The 17,783-nt window shown below is 43.8% G+C and overlaps 1 long non-coding RNA gene across 1 annotated transcript; it reads right to left on the bottom strand.

The window, feature by feature from the left end:
• Positions 1-14,317: 14,317 nt before the first annotated feature.
• On the bottom strand, positions 14,318-15,451 carry LOC128410013 (uncharacterized). Its single transcript, XR_008329366.1, has 2 exons — positions 15,034-15,451; positions 14,318-14,453 (listed from the first exon to the last, which is right to left on the bottom strand). It is a non-coding gene; the product is annotated as an uncharacterized LOC128410013 (long non-coding RNA).
• Between the last annotated feature and the right edge of the window lie 2,332 nt (positions 15,452-17,783).

Raw genomic sequence — 17,783 nt, forward strand, 5'->3', positions numbered from 1 at the left:
CAGAGCACAAAAGAAAACAAGGAAGAGGAGTAAAGAAGAAAACTCACCTTGCAGTTTTAGACATGCTTACTCACTTAATCCAGTCCCCCCCTCACAAAGAGAGTGAGCCAAACTATATGTTCAATGTGTTTTTCCAGTTAATGTGCAGGTTTTTGAAAATATGGGGAGGTTATGCAGCAGGGAAGGCTGATAACAATGTTTTCAACATATTTTTTTTGGGGGGGAGGTGTTGGATATATAAAATATGCTTACCACTTTCAGGTATTCCCAGGTGATGTCTTCAGTGTGAAACTTGAAAAGCTACATGCTGTCAGTTCAAACACTATTTTCCCTGCATGGTCTCCCATTCTTTCCCCAGCCAATGTTACCCAACTCCCATTTTCTAACCAGAAACTCCCGTCTGTCTAATCTGGGCACTCCCAGACTCTCGGTTTTTTTGCAGGTGGAATTCAGGGTGCACCAGCAAAATCAGGTTGCACAATTAAAACAGACCTGCTATTCTTGTGCAACAAACCCACTTCCAAAACAAAAACACTCCAGTGTGTGTGTGTGTGTGTGTGTGTGTGTGTGTTGCACATATATACAATTCTGTCAGTGTTCCATTGTGCCAGAAATTGTTATGTCCTGCTGGCCACATGACCCAGAAAGCTGCCTGTGGACAAACGCCGGCTCCCTTGGCCTAAAGTGAGATGAGCGCCGTAACCCCATAATCGCCTTTAATGGGTCTTAACTGTCCAGGGATCCTTTGCCTTTGCCTTTTTCTTTTTTCTTTTTTACAACATGAACCTTGCTTCTCCCATAGACACAACCTTGGATCCCAACAGAAATGAAGCATGGCTCTGTCTTTCAGCTGCCCGGCCTGCTTCTAGTTTCCAGCTCACACACAACTCAACTCAGGCTTTTGTCTTTCTACCAGCCAGTTGTTGGGGGGGGGGCACACACATAGCTATTTGTCCTCTGGCACAGAGCCATGTCCTTTGTTACCTCAACAACACATACCTAGGCCATTACCTAAACAGCCTCAGCCCAGTATACCTGAAGGAGCATCTCCACCTCCATCGTTCAGCCCAGGCACTGAGGTCCAGCTCTGAGGGCCTTCTGGCGGTTCCCTCACTGTGAGAAGTGAAGCTATAGGGAACCAGGCAGGGGGCCTTCTCGGTAGTGGCGCCCGCCCTGTGGAACACCCTCCCATCAAGGAAATAAACAGCTATCTGACTTTTAGAAGACATCTGATGGCAACCCTGTTTAGTAAAGTTTTTAATGTTTGATGTTTTATTGTGTTTTTAATATTCTGTTCGGTGCCGCCCAGAGTGGTTGGGGAAACCCAACCAGATGGGCGCGGTATAAATAAATTCTTATCCTTATCCTTATCCTTATCCTTATCCTTATCCTTATCCTTATCCTTATCCTTATTACCATTACCATTACCAGGAAACTGGCCTGGCTACCCCAGCAACTGAATCCTTGTTGGATACAGGAATTGAAAGGGACTCAGGCATAAAGTAATGGAATATGCAGCGAGTCTGGAATTTACCTTTGTTTGCCTTACTTTAAAAAGAACCTGCTTAATGTGAGTGTTGAAATAACTGTTGCACAAGAGCCCCACATCAGTCAATTGTTTGATGTGGTTTGGGTTTTAATTGTCCACCATTCTATTCCTGCAAATAGAAATGCACTATTGTATGGATCACACATAATGGGAGAATGGAGCACGACCAGGAGCACATCTCTGCCACTTACATAAAGGATGCACAATCCCTCCTTATTTGTATCTTGAGTGTTGGCTGGAGTTCTTTAATTTTGACATAATAGTAGCGCAAGCAACAGACAAAACATGGGCCTCATTTCAAACAGGTAGGTATGTCTTGGCAAACGCTGTGACATTGGTGCTTGCAACTACTGCCAGCTGGCCCCAGTTGTAAAGCGGTGTTTGAGCAGGATTGCTTCCTCAGCCTCACAGCACTTGGCGCCACGGCCCTTGGCTGACTGATGAATGAATGAACAAGGGCTTTGGTGAGTGGGAGCCTTCAGTCTCGAGCTGCGCTGCCAATGGCTGGATACAATAAACACTGTGAAGGGGGCATCGGCCACATTTAGCTTCATGCCAACAGAAAGAAGCATTTGCAGCCTCCTGTATGCATGCCTACCTATCCATGCTTTTTGAAAAATGCATGCTAATCTTCTGCCTGGCAGCAAACATGAAGGAGGCCTTCCTAATGGCACAGCCGTGCTCACTCTGGGCATTCAGCTTAGAGATGGGTTGAGCAGCCAGAAGCATCATAGCCAGACACTGGAGAGACCTGGTAGGAATAAGCAGGGATCAATGGCATCAAATAGTATGGGAGAAAACTTAGTAGAGAAACTAACCAATAAACTGAAACTGACACGGGGTCAAATAGAAGAAGACACCTTCACCCCGGTATGGTTTCCCTTTATCACATACACAGCCCAACAAGACAACAAGAAGAATCCGCTGACAACATACGAATCAATCTGGCTAACCTGATCCAAATACACACACACACACACACACACCCCACACACGAAAACAAAGATCACCACAGCCAATCAAAGACAACCAACTACACCCTAGGCCACCCCAACCTCTCTCACTACTAAGGAAAGACAACAAGCGAATACAGTGGTACCTCGGGTTAAGCACTTAATTCATTCCAGAGGTCCGTTCTTAACCTGAAACTGTTCCTAACCTGAGGTACCACGTTAGCTAATGGAGCCTCCTGCTGCCGCCGCGCCACCGGAGCACGATTTCTGTTCTCATCCTGAAGCAAAGTTCTTAACCCGAGGTACTATTTCTGGGTTAGCGGAGTCTGAAACCAGAAGCTTATGTAACCTGAAGCGTATGTAACCCGAGGTACCACTGTAGTAAGAGAACCCACACAAGTAACACTGACACAAAATCCCACACATACACTAACTGTCCCCCTCATCTGCCTCTGAGCTGTGACCTCCCACAAACCCCTGTTGTAAATATATAATGTCTTCTTCTTCCTCCTCCTCCCTGAAAGGGTCAGGCTGGGGAGGCGGTCTCCACCATTCCTGCTCTGCCCAGTCCCTGACACAGAGTGTACAGTACATCCTACATATGTTGCGGTGTATATGTGTAGGTCCTTGTGCAGACATCTTGAACACATGGTGGTTGAGCACAGAGAGGGTCAGCTATGTGTATGCTTGTAAGTGTACATTTGTCCATTTCCCCCCCAGACATGTCCAGGATTCCAATGGAGAAATTACCATCCAGAGGCAAAAGGTCTGGATTTTTGCAAACAGAACCAGGAAGTGGGGTGAGTTGGGGGGGGGCGATTTCTCTTCTTGAAATAGGGCCACCCGAGTATAGAATGTATAGAGTTAACTTTTGCTTTGGTGGAGTAGGGAGTAAGGATGGCTATGTTCCTACTGCACCACCCTTTTCCCTTTACATTTTCTGCAATGTCGCTGTTTGTATATCATGTTGGAGAAAGGATGGCTAAAACTAAGGACAGGCGGGAAGAGGACGGGGGACGGGAGCGAGCTTGAAGCCTGGAATGAGAAGATAAAACACTGGTAGTGGTGAACTTGTTACAAATTAGAAAAGAAACTGGATGTCACGAGGAGGATTGAATACACGTGGCAGAGCTCAAGATGAGGAATGACGCCCGTTAAATGTGTCCATTTTTGTTCTGGAAAATAGGAATCAATCCTGCAAGTTGCCAGTCCGTTCAACAAATCAATCAATAACCTGAGAGACAAGATGGATGTTTTTCCTGACAGAACACCTCGATTAGGACACAGCTGCTGACTAGTTGCCATATGGGACATGCTCTCTGGTTTTGAATCAGCTCTTGGGGAGTATCATTTTAACGGCATGGCAACTGCAATAAATTCCTCCAGAATGAGCAGGATATCGTAAGGATGGGGTTCTCTGGCAGCCCTGTATTGGGAAGTTTTTAATGTTTGACGTTTTAGTATGTTCTGATATATGCTGGGAAACCCAGCCAGAAGGGTGGGGTATAAAATAAAACAACAACAACAATTATTTAGCCCCCAAATGATCACAAGGCAAATGGAAAACTCTGTGGTTTAATCTACAGCAGGGTTTCTGAAACTTGGGCTGTTTTTGGACTCCAACTCCCATCATCCCTAGCTAGCAGGACCAGCGGTCAGGAATGATGGGTATTGTAGTCCAAAAACAGCTGAGATCCAAGTTTTGGAAACCCTGATCTACAGTCATGTAGTGCTTAGATTAATAAGAGACGCTACTTGCCGGACACCATGCCGCAGTACTACCGTACTGTAGAGAGTGGAGCCTGCAATGGTGGTGGAACCTGAGAGAGAACTGGGTGGAGCAATCGATGCAACTCTTAGCTTTGTACAACAGAGTGCATTCCAGCCTTGCCCAAGCCCAAGGTTTCTACACCCATCCACCCATGTGTCTCCATCTTCCATCCATCCATCCGAGCAAAAGGTAGTATCACCGTACAAAAGTCACATTCCAGTCAACCAGAAGCTCTCAAGGATGGTGTGAGAAGGCCAGTGAAGGGTTGGCATAGGGTTGGCCAGATGGTGGGTTGGCATAGGGAGAATCAGGAAGGCCAGAGAGAGACCTGAAGAGCTGCATTCAGTCCCTAGACCTGGAATCCATCACCCCAATTTCATGCTTGATACTGAAACAGATGAACTTGCCCTTTGCTGTGTCAGACGATGGTTCCATCTTGCCTAGTACTGAAGGGCAGCAGTTGCAAAGTTCCTGTTCCCAGCCCAGCAACTGATGCCTCCTTAACTAGAGATGACACGTATTCTACCTCTGATCTTCAACTTCTCCTATGAAAACAACAGGCAATATCATTCTCGGGCTCTGGCGCTGATTTTCTGAAGTACCCACAATCCCCTTCTCACACTTGTTTTATTTAGACATTTAGATGCTTTCTTTAGATATCTTGCATTTGTCAGTGAAAACTGTGTTATCTCACACACAGGTAACCTACTGCCAGTCCTTTCCTTCCTGCCACCATAATGAATGGGGCAAGCACAGGACCGGGGGTGGGGTGGGGGGAAAGGTGAATGCAGGTGGGCCTCTTTGCAAAGTCTCCTGAACAGCTGGTGCAAAAGAATACCCAGGAAGACAGGAGTATCATTTGGGCTGAATAGAAAATGTCTGCCATCAAATCCTACAGCAGCTGTAATATGGAAGAGCTTGGGTTTTTGAACTGGTTGGTCACCGTTTCTAAGACCTCCCTACTCCCTGTTAACAGATGGCTCAGTTTCTCAGTGTGACAAGTATTGGTCTCTGTGTCAATGAGGATGCTGTAACTTTAGCCTGTATTCAGCAAATGTCTACCTTAAGTCAAAGCAGTTTGACTGGAAACCAAAGGAAATACAGCAGATCTATGGGAATGGTCTTCCTCTGAATAATCAGAAGTTGGCCAGAGAACTGGTGAAGAACTGTGGTGAGGAGTAAGAAGACGCTCTTGCCAAATGTCACTCAGAAGGAACTCATGAGGGACATATGTGAAGTCACATCCACAAACTGTAGCTTGCTGACCCTCCCAACTGCTGGAGCTTGCAGTGATTTTCTTTGCTCCCATCATCTGGGAAAAGAAGGGAGTCCCATGAAATGGACAACTAGTCTCGTTAGGAAGAAGCAGAGTGAACTGCATCCCCAGAATTTGTGGTCACTGAATATCATATTCAGTAACCAAGCTGGTTACATTCATATATTCTAATAGCCAAAAGACATCACACTTTGGTTAGGGAATGCAGGAGGATGAAAACACTGCTTTACTCTAAAGGGTTTCCAACTTTTCACATTTTAGGAATCAAGGCACACGGAATTCTTGCATTTTAGAGGGGATCCTGTTAATATTCTCAGTTTACTACTTTCCTCATTGCCGCTCTAACATTTCTATTTGATGTATGTTAGAAGAGTTGGAGACCTACATTCTTTTTCACTTCAATAAAATTTTGCACAAAAATGGATGATGGAATTTGTTTGTAGCATTATGGGGTTCTTCAAAGTTACGAAGTAACATTTATCTGGAATACCACCAACCCCCCCCCCCCCATTTAAAAACCACACAATTCACAATACTGAAATGCAGTGGCAGAGATTTTTATTTCTATTATTTTGCAGGGTGGTTCTTTCAATAGCAGGTGGCATGTTGGGATGGCAATGTTGCCTTGGCCTCCAGTTAGTTGCATTGCTGCTGCTTTGTTGTCGTTTAGTCATGTCCGACTCTTCGTGACCCCATGGACCAGAGCACGCCAGGTACTCCTGTCTTCCACTGCCTCCTGCAGTTTGGTCAGACTCATGCTGGTAGCTTCGAGAACACTATCAAACCATCTCGTCCTCTGTCTTCCCCTTCTCCTTGTGCCCTCCATCTTTTCCAACATCAGGGTCTTTTCCAGGGAGTCCTCTTCTCATGAGGTGGCCAAAGTATTGGAGTCTCAGCTTCAGGATCTGTCCTTCCAGTGAGCACTCAGGGCTGATTTCCTTAAGAATGGAGAGGTTTGATCTTCTTGCAGTCCATGGGACTCTCAAGAGTCTCGTCCAGCACCATAATTCAAAAGCATCAATTCTTCGGCCATCAGCCTTCTTTATGGTCCAGCTCTCACTTCTGTACATCACTACTGGGAAAACCATAGCTCTAACTATACGGACCTTTGTTGGCAAGGTGATGTCTCTGCTTTTTAAGATGCTGTCTTAAAATGCTGCTTACTGGGCGGTAAATATAGAAGGGAAACTGGGAAGATTGGCACGGTGTTGATGCAATGTGTTGGCTCAGCTGCTGTGTTTGTACCACACAAATCTTCTGGCCTTGGTCCTCTACCTCCTGGTAAGGATGAATAATGTGATCAAACTCGCTATCAGGTAAGCGCTTGAAAACAACAAATGGACCACACTCACATCATCACCAAAACTCAGAAGTCCAAACTGCACTTTGCTTTTGAGATTCTTGAATCTACATTTGGGGTTTTTGAGTGTGCTTCAAATCTGCAGCAGCTGGAATTTAATGTTGCTTCTCTGTGCATTACAGCATCAAGACCGTAGTCCGTGTTAATGTTGGGAAATGTTTATGGAATAAATTGCAGAAGCCGATGTCCCCAGGGAATTGAGGCCTATGCAGTTATACTTCCAAAACAACACAAGGTGCGACTGTTATAGAATGTGTTCATGTTTGTGGTGGCAGGGAGGAGAGTGGGAGAAGAAAAGTTTGTATCTGTAACTACAAAAAAAGACATTTTTTAATTTTTATTTTTGGTCTTGAGCCAACAGTGCCATGGAATGTAAAGCTTTCTCATCAAAATGAGTGTGTCCCTATTAGTTCCACTGATGCCAGTAAGAATGAATGAGGTCAATGAATCACCTCAAAGGAATTCTTGGCCCTTTATATGATGGCTCACAACTTTCTTCTTACACCTCCTTAAATGCTAAGATTTCTTTGTCATTTGTTTTGGACAATACTACCTCATAAAAAAACAAAAAAAACTTCAGCTTGAAAGCCTGCACGTATAAAACAACCCATTCATCACCTCAATAACCCAGTTCATACATTGCTTTTAGAATGGATAGCTCACTTGGTTAGAACATGGGGATGCCAAGGTTGCAGGTTTGATCTCTGTATGGGACAGCTGAATATTCCTGCATTGCAGGAGGTTGGACTAGATGATCCTCAGGGTCCCTTCCAGCTCTACAGTTCTATAATTCTATGATTCTACATACATTGCCTTTGATAATGTATTCTTTACGAAATATATGAGAGGTGTATGCTTGGTAAAGCTTTGCCTGCGATAGCTTCTTTCTGCAACTAACTAGCATCCAGCTAGGATAGCAGCATTTCTCCCCAATCCTAATTTAATTTGTTTTTTGTTGGACACAGACCTGAAGAGCCACATTATGTATGCCACATCCACCTGCTGCTAATAAGTAGTTCCTTGCAAAAAAATGACCCGAGACTTAAGAGAACAGGCACCCAAGAGTTAAATAATAAACCTTCAAGCTAATGGGCAGATTTTGCCAGGATTAAAATGAAGGAACCACATATTCATTCTTTTCCCTGAAGATGAAACAATAAATCATAATATTGCTACAGGGATGGCAGAGTGGGAAATTAAGAAACAAGAAAGCTAGGTTTGCAGGTCCCAATCTGCCTTCTTGTGCTTGTGGGAACCAAATTTTGCTTCCTGGCCAATAGCTGGCTGAGATGGCAGTACATCCAGTGTGATTTTTGCGCTTTCAAGAAGGAACAAGAGGGGGAACAAAGGCGATCATTCTCATTGTTTTCATTTGCTCCAAAAGCACACCGCAAGATGAATACGTGTCTGATAACCTGCAAGTTATGGCAAAGAGGAGAAAGCAGTTGTAAACAAAGAGTGAAGCGGCCAATCCTATGACAAGTTCCAGTGAGATGAGCAGTGGATCGCTGGATCAACTGGCTGATTCTGGGATCAGCCAGATTCAGCCAGATCCCCAATTGAACATTTGCTGGCGTTACCTCTCATCCCACAGCAAATCCCCAAAACAGGGCATTCTGAGGGTGTGGTGGACATAAAGCAATAGAAGCAGGAACTGAATCCTAAGTCCATTTAGCCTGGTCATTTGACCTGGCAACCTGAGACAGGACACTATTTTAGAGGCTTGTTTTTCTCTCTGTCAGGCTTAGGCAGAGCAGCAACAGTAGCCCTGCTGCCAAATGGGGTTTAGAGCTGGTTAACTTTATGCCAGCTTAACTCACGGTGGCATGCTTCATGCCAGTTTCTTGTGCGTAGGCTTACACAGTTTTATTCTTGAGATGAGCCATGGCGCATAAATAGAATTAGGGATGGATAAGAAATTCAGTTCACATTTAATGGGGAACCAACCAATCAATTTTTCTTTTTCTCATATAACATGAGAACCAAAATACAGCCGTCCTTCGCACTTATTCAGATTTTGGGGTGCAGTTCTCCAGCCAAATAATGTTTACGGAAATGTATGCACACAGGTTTTGCTATCTACCTGCTCACTATGCAAAAATCCACTTCTCTGAATGCAAAGAATTACAGTCGTACCTTGGTGTTTGAACAGAATGCATTCTGGGAGTCCGTTCGATTCCCCAAACCATTCGAAAACCAAGGTGCGGCTTCCAGTTGGCTGTCCTGCAGCCAATTGGAAGCCTCGGAAGTGGCACTGGATGTTCGGCTTCTGAAAAATTGTTTGAAAACCGAAACACTCCTGGGTTTCGATTGTTTGGGATCTGATTTGTTCAAGAGCCAAGGTGTTTGAGCTCCAAGTTATGACTCTATGCCCAAATTATTGGGGGGAGAGAGGGCAGAGGAGACTGTACTCAGTTAACTGAGGTTCTGCCCCCCTCCAGCAATCTCCTAAAACAACTTTTCTACCCCCCTAACAAAAATCCTGGCTATGCCCATGGCCCAAACCTCACTATAAATGCCTCAGACCCAGGTATCGAAACATCCAGAGTTTGCCAATTTCTTTACTTGTTTGTGCTTTGCTGGCTGGCAGCGGGTATGGAGGGAGCAAGCAGGATAGGAGAAACCAGTTTTCCCTTTGTCTCCCTTTTGCTGGTTGTCTGCAGCAATTTCAGGAAGAAACCGTGGGGAGGGGCAGGGAGAGATCAGACAAATCCCTAATTAGAAATGTTCACATAGTAGCAATCAGTGGACATTGTGGACTCATTGTGCAAATGCTCACCTAGAGAACGATTTCCAAGGAGCGCTTTGTGTTCAGTAAGTGGGACCTGTGTGTATATTTGGGGAAAGTGTGCAGAAAAAAAATTATCAACCTGTGAGTTGATATACAAAAATGCATTACTTTAGAGAAATGGCTTGCAAAACTGTGCACATTGGTCAAAACTGCATGCAAAAATGTGCTTATTAGGAGAAATTTATACCGAAGTGCTGTTAAATTTGTGTGAGGATGAAAAAAAGAAAGAGAAAGTGCATAATGCTGCAGAAATGTGGAGAACTTAATTTAAGATTGCTAAAACAAGAAACTGAGAAAAGTGTTACTGACTGATCCTTCCAGAATCTTGGAATGTATGCTATTAGTCATCATAGACAATACTGAGCTATAGGGCCTGAATCCATTATAAGGTGGGCCAACATTGGTTTTTTTAAAAAACCCTTTCCTAGATCTGCTCAAAAACCCATCTCTTAGATGTTTTCCAACACACAGGGTGTTGGTGTCCCTGAATTGGGAATGAAAGTAGGTTGGCAAAGTGACTTTGAGGGGGAAAAAGAAAGGAAAGGTTTAAGCAGCTTCTCCACCCTCCTAAAGAACCAGTCCACTCCTCAAACTGAAACCGCCTCCAACGGCTTGTTATAAAGAAAAGCAATAATAGGAGTGCGTGTAATGTGTAGTTTGGTCCTTGGGATCAAAAGGCTCACAGCTGGTCTGTACTTATGGATGCCCTGGTTGTGACATAAGTTTTTCACCCTTCACCCCATGCCCTTGGCACATCAATGTTATGATGTTACATCACATGATGATTAGTATGTGCGTGTTCTCGTGGCAAAGTAGAAACTCGCCACGAAGAAAGTGAGAAGAGGCAGAAATGGCAACACCATGAGAAAACCAGCCCACAAAAGTTATTAATTTGGTCTAAATCAGGCTTCCTCAAACTTGGCCCTCCAGAGGTTTTGAGACTACAGTTCCCATAATCCCTGACCACTGGTCCTGCTGGCTAGGGATCATGGGAATTGTAGGCCAAAAACATCTGGAGGGCCAAATCTGAGGAAGCCTGGTCTAAACCTTACACCGACACTCAGAGATGAAAAAGGAAGAAAGAAATGCATTTGGACTGGTTGCCTGCCACAGCCTTCCAATTGATTGCAAGCAAGTTGTTTTGATATACAGTGGTACCTCAGTTTATGAACCAAATCCAAGTCCGTTCTTAAACCAAAGCCGTTCTTAAACCGAGGAGCACTTTCCCTAATGAGGCATCCTGCCGCCAGTGTCCTTCCACAGTTCAACTTCCATTCATAGACTGAGGTAAAGTTCTCTAACTGGAACACTACTTCTGGTTTTGTGGCGTTCTTATACCAAATAGTTCATAAACAGGGCTGTTCCTAAACCGAGGTACCACTGTACAACTTTAGTGATCTCAATGTTTCCACTGGCATAATTATTCTGAGTTTAAGTGACCAGTGCCGATAGACTGTAAGTAAATATGCAGAATAAAAAAAGGAAAAGAAGAACTTCTTTGCAAGTTTTGCCTGGTGGGAATACAATCTCCTCCAGATTCACCTAATCTCCTGAATAATTAAGAAACAATTTCATTAAGTGATCCTATTATTGTAGTTAATAAAAAAGCATTTATGTGGAGCCAAGAATTTAGGCGGCGCTCGCACTGCATCCACAGAGGAAGGGCACTTCCCACTTTGGTTATGCCTTCAGGGAGGAATGTTTAATCAAATATGTGCACTTATTCAAAGTGAACTTTCTTTTTTAAAAACATAAAAAATCTTGGAAAAATCTTTCTTTTTTCTTTTTTAATCACCAAGTAGGTAAAATACACATTAAGTAATGCTGCCTAAAAGGTAAAGGTAAAGGTACCCCTGACAGTTAAGTCCAGTTGCAGATGACTCTGGGGTTGTGGCGCTCATCTCGCTTTACAGGTCAAGGGAGCTGGTGTACGGCTTCCGGGTCATGTGGCCAGCATGACTAAGCCGCTTCTGGCACAACAGAACACCGAAACCAGAGCAGTGCACAGAAATGCTGTTTACCTTCCCACCGCAGCTGTACCTATTTATCTACTTGCACTGGTATGCTTTCAAACTGCTAGGTTGGCAGGAGCTGGGACCGAGCAACAGGAGCTCACCCCATCACGGGGATTCGAACCACCAACCTTCTGATTGGCAAGCCCAAGAGGCTTGGTGGTTCAGACCACAGCGCCACCCGCGTCCCTTTGAAATGCTGCCTAGTGGGCAATAAAAGCATCCTCATCCAGCGGATTTGCACATTTTTGCAATTTGAGTCATGTACAGGAAGCGTTCTGATTCACCCCACCCTTCTGCCACAGCCTCATAGGCTGCTTATTCCACCCTTGGGCACCCAAGTCCTAGTCTCCTCCTCATGGTGGCAGTGTGGGATGTAAGCATCCAAAATGCATAGGTAAAAGGGTTAATTGCAAGGGCTGTAGAACACAGTGGTGTCATGCACTCTGTGGCAGTTCTGGCAGTTGGTACAGTTATGGCAGGTGAATCGTCTTAACAGGTAGAGCAGCAGGAATGTTATGTTGTGCTGCTGTCCTCCTCAGAGTTAGTTAGCCTGTAGCAGTTTAATCAAAGTAAGTAGTTTTAGCAACCTAAGGATCTGTATTGTATATTTTAATCTGCAAGTGCAAGTACAGTGATACCTTGGTTTTCGAACATAATCCATTCTGGAAGACCGTTCGAGTTCTGAAATCTTAGAAAACCAAGGCGCGAAGGGCAGCCTGTAAATTTGATAGAGAGAATTGCGAAAACCTCAGCGGAAGCCATTCGACTTCCAAGGCGCGTTTGAAAACAGAACCATTTACTTCCGGGTTTTTGGCATTCTGGTTCCAAAACATTCGTCAATGGAAACGTTCAAAACCACTTTACACTAAGTTAAAGTTATGTGTTATTTAAACCAGGGCTGTCACACTTCCGGAAATTCCCGGACATAGTTTGGATTCAGCTGTCGGAAATGTCCGGGAAAATCTGGACATATGGCAACCCATGTCAGAAGTGTAGATTTTGGTGAATGTCTTTAAAAATAGCTCAAAAACTTCTCTCTTTTTTGAGATTTTGCAACAACTTAGCCCCAAAAACTTTTCACTTTTTGAAATATGGCAACCCTAATTTAATCTTTAAAAGAGAGTGTGTAGTTTTTATAGGAGGAAAAAACAACAACCAATGAAAGGGTCAAATGACCTAGGGCTGTCTTTCGCATACTCTGCAAATGGGATATGAAGTCTAATTCCCACAGAAAGAGCACCAGAGATTCACCTTTTCAACAGTGGCTTTCCATGTCTCCCATCCCAGTTGTCCTTGTCTAACACAGGATCACCTTAGACTAGGCATGGCCAAACTTGGCTCTCCAGCTGTTTTGGGACTACAACTCCCATCACCCCTAGCTAACAGGACCAGTGGTCAGGGATGATGGGAATTGTAGTCTCCAAACAGCTGGAGGGCCAAGTTTGGCCATGCCTGCCTGAGACAGACAGGGGCTATAATTCTCCCTTACCTCAACTTCCTCAAAAGCCCTCCTCCATCCTTTGAAAACTTTTTGCAAGGCACTTTGTGTGTGTGCACATGTGTCTCAACTGGCCAGGCCCACCAGTAACTAGTCTCCAGTACAGGAAGTCAGAAAGACTAGGTCTTGGGGTGCACTTCCAGCTGCAAGAGAATCAGCTGACTTTCCAAGCCAGTCAGGACCCACCAAGCTCCCTAAGACCCTTTGCAGCCCAGAAACTCCCCTCCTTTCTTTCCTCTGGCCTTGAATGGTTGGCCTGGAAAGCAGATGTGTGATTCAATTTGTGTGTCAAGAAGCACAAACATTGTTTTGAAATGTCAGGCGTTTCATGGGTAAAGTAAGCACTTGGGTTCCAACCTTTGACTACCTGCAGAGAGTTGCTACTAGTAAAGACACTGAGAAGTGAAAGTAGGTTTTGCCTTTAAGGAGGAAACATCTTGTCTTCGTTCCAGAGACTCCATCAAAGATAGAAGAATGGGAAAAGCCCCAGAGGAGAGATTTTATCACGGCCCCAAATCTTTGCAGCGTCAGCAACTCTTCATTGCGAATCTCAGGGAACTTGTTGATCATCTCAGAGACCCGGCGTGTGAAAAGAGCTTCGTATTTCATCCCAAGAAAAATCCAGCATTATTTAATAGTCCTCCTAATCACCAAGAAAGAGGGCATATTTTGTCAATGTGCTCTTCTGGACTTGATGAAGGTCAAAGCCTTCCCTGACCACAGAAATCACTGGGGGAAATCTGGGGCAAGTTGTGGGGGTTTAAGGCCTTGGTTTCTCCTCTAGGAAATAAAGTTGATGCAAAAAATTAAAAATAAATAAAATGCATTATTGCAAAGAACATTTTGTTCATTCTATGTTATGACCAAGCACAGAATTGAAGAGTTGTAGAGATTTCCAAAGGCCATCTATTCCTGCCAATGCAGGAAATCCAGGACCAGAGAATATGCCTGAATAGGTGGCCGGTCAGCCTCTGTTTAAAACAGAAGTAAACCTTGAAAATTTATATGCAGGCTTTCCAAAATGTTGCTGAAGACACCGTGTGTGTGTGTGTGTGTGTGTGTGTGTGTGTGAGAGAGAGAGAGAGAGAGAGAGAGAGAGAGAGAGAGAGAGAGAGATTATAGTTGAATTTTGGCTTTTTAAAAAAATCATAGATAATAATTCTCCACCGAAATTTCCCTGAGTCCCATTTGTGTTCTTTGTCACTAGATGTCACTGCATGCACAAGTGTGTTGCTGAAACCTGCAGAAAAAGAAAAAAAAGTTGGGTGATCATTTGACAGTATTCCAGAAGAGTGGTCCTGTTAGTCGGATGTTATCAAAAATGACAAAGAGTGCCTTGGTACTTTAAAGACTAGCTATTTTAAATATTTTGGTTGGCAGCAAAATGCTCCTCTAAACAAATACCCTGGATGTCATTTTAGAACAGGGTTTACTAATTTATGGCCTTCTAGATGTTGTTGGACCATAGCTCCCATCATCTCTGATCATTCTCCATGCAGACTGGGATCGAAGGATATTACTGGGTCACATTCAGACCATACATACGAAGCACTATTATACCACTCTAACAGTCATCCCAAAGAATTCTGGGAACTGTCCTTTTTGAGGGTGCTTCAAGGAACCCGGGTTTCTTTGGGGAAAGCCGTGACTGTTAAAGCGGAAGGGTGCTTTAGGAGGATGGTGTGGATCATTTCCCAGTACGGGGAAATGAAATACAATGAAATGAAAAGTTTGATTAAAATAACGTTTGTAAAAAAAAAGTCTGGGTGACTGTCACAGGGACAAGTACAGGTGAGCATTGCTACTCCTGTCCAAATTACCTTCTCTCTTCCCCTCCAAGTGCTGGGTGCTTCCTCCTATCCTTCCTCTCTTCTTCTGTAGTCTCCTCTCAGCTGTTCTACTGCTGCTTTGCCCATCAGTTGCTGCCTAGTCCATCTCTTCTCTGTACTCTGCCCTCAACCTGTGACGGTTACTGCACTTTGAAGGCTCACCATTGACTTTGGGGTGCCAGGCCACACTTGCACCTACCATCTGCACACACAGCTTGCTGTGGTCTGGTTTTTTCCTCTCCTCTCCTGGCCACTGTGACCTCATAAGGATGCTGCCTCCCTGAAGGAGAGAGAGAGGCTGGCCGTTGTGACCTCATGTTGATAGTGGCCAATGAAGGAGAGAGACTGGTCATTGTGTCCTCTTGCTGATGTTGTCCACTTGAAGGAGAGAGATTGGCCTTTATGATCTCATTCTGGTGCTGATAACAATGTGAATGATGAATAAAAATACAGGGTATTATAGGGGCATTATTTGGGAATTTTAGGGACAGAACTACCCAAACTGTACAGAAACTTATTCATATATGTGACTACAGTGGCCAGAATGTTACTTGCCCCCAAAAAGAAAGAAGCAGAAGTCCCAGCAAAGGAAGAATGGATACAAAAACTTATGGAATATGCAGAAATGGTGAAACTTACCAGAAGAATAAGAAATCAAGATAACAAACTTTTTATAAAAGAATGGAAATGGTATATTCAATATTTACAGGTAAATTGCAAACAGATAAAAACACTGGCAGGATTAGTGTAATAACCTGCAGTTTCATAAGAGTACATATTTAAAGTAGATTAATAAATTGAGTAAGTAAAGTTAATTTGGATATGCAGAAGATCTTAAAAATCAAGGAACCGCAGAAAGGGGGAAGAAAGTCAAGTTTTAAAATGTAAAAACAATCGTAAAATCAGTGAAATGTATATATCTGAAAAGTATAAATATATATATATATATATATATATATATATATATATATATATATATTTAAAAAAGAGGATGGTGTGGATGCAAGAATCCAAGAACATCTGGATGGCCACATGTTAGCCCCCCATGCTGTAGAGATTTCATCTGTGTACCAGAACTTTCACTCAAGCCATATATTTAGCTTCTCCAACATTTTCATTGCGTTACCACCCCTCCCCCATTTAAAACCTTCTGAGTACCATTATGTTTTTCTTACGTTTTTCATTTTTCAGTAAATTCTTCATCTAGCACTATGTCTGGGTATGGCAGCTGTCAAACATCTGTACTATAATTGTAAACAAACAAATATATATATGGAAGAATCACCTTCATTCCTTAAAGTATTATGGAGGAGCTCCATTTTGAAATAAGAGGTTGGTGCAAAGCTTTGTGGGATGAAACACTAGTCACTGATCACTGAAGTGATCAGTGAACCCTTTTTAGTTCTATTTGGAAATAATCATAGTAGCATTCAAAGCAAGCCTTTGGAATGAAGCACATTTTATTTTCTAGAAGCCTGTGCCAGCTCATAATGTTGGTACATCCATACTTGAAATTGCCCTTGAAATTGTAGGCCCCAGCCAAGGTGGAGAGCAGTCACTTGAAAATTCAACCCCACTACACACAAACACATACCAGAACAAACATAGCTGGGAATAGGAGAGGGTTTCACATTTGGATGGGATGAGCATCTACACACAATATTTGTAAGAAGCAATCAAGGAAATTGACCGAATCGAGGGGGGAGGTAAAGGGAAAGGGATCCCTGACCATTAGGTCCAGTTGTGGACGACTCTGGGGTTGGGGTGCTCATCTCGCTTTACTGGCCGAGGGAGCCAACATTTGCCCGCAGACAGTTTTTTCGGGTCATGTGGCCAACATGACTAAGCCGTTTCTGGCGAAACAGAGCAGTGCACGGAAATGCCATTTACCTTCCTGCCGGAGCGGTACTTATTTATCTACTTGCACTTTGACGTGCTTTGGAACTGCTAAGTTGGCAGGAGCTGGGACTGAACAACGGGAGCTCACCCCATTGTGGGGATTCGAACCGCCAACCTTTTGATCGGCAAGCCCTAGGCTCTGTGGTTTAGACCACAGCACTACCCACGTCCCAACAGGGGATAAAGATGCCCACAAATGCTTTTGGGCTGGATGGCCTGATCAGGCAATGGGAGTTTCTTTAAGTGTAAGAGGCTACCATTAAAAAAAGAGAAAACTTCTGCATCTGTACCTGGTACAAAGCTTTTTTGTTCACCTGAACCAGGTGCCAGCACAGCCATGCAGTCGTGCCCCCAGGGATGCTTTACCTGCCCTGCCAACTCCACCATCAGTGGAAAAGCAGCATCAGCATCAGCACCCAATTCAGGTGAGATCTTGCCAAAATTGTGCATATTCCACAAGTTTTTGCATTCTTCCTTTGCTGGGACTTCTGCTTCTTTCTTTTTGGGGGCAAGTAACATTCTTGCCACTGTAGTCGCATATATGAATAAGTTTCTGAACAGTTTGGGTAGTTCTGTCCCTAAAATTCCCAAATAATGCCCCTATAATAATACCCTGTATTATTATTCATCATTCACATTGTTATTAGCACCAGAATGAGATCATAATGGACAATCTCTCTCCTTCAAATGGACAACATCAGCAAGAGGACACAATGGCCAGTCTCTTTCCTTCATTGGCCACTATCAACATGAGGTCACAATGGCCAGTCTCTCTCTCTCCTTCAGGGAGACAGCATCCTCATGAGGTCACAATGGTCAGGATCTGGGTTTTTTTGCCCATG

This window comes from Podarcis raffonei, chromosome 3, assembly GCF_027172205.1.
Source record: "Podarcis raffonei isolate rPodRaf1 chromosome 3, rPodRaf1.pri, whole genome shotgun sequence".
NCBI lineage: Eukaryota > Metazoa > Chordata > Lepidosauria > Squamata > Lacertidae > Podarcis > Podarcis raffonei.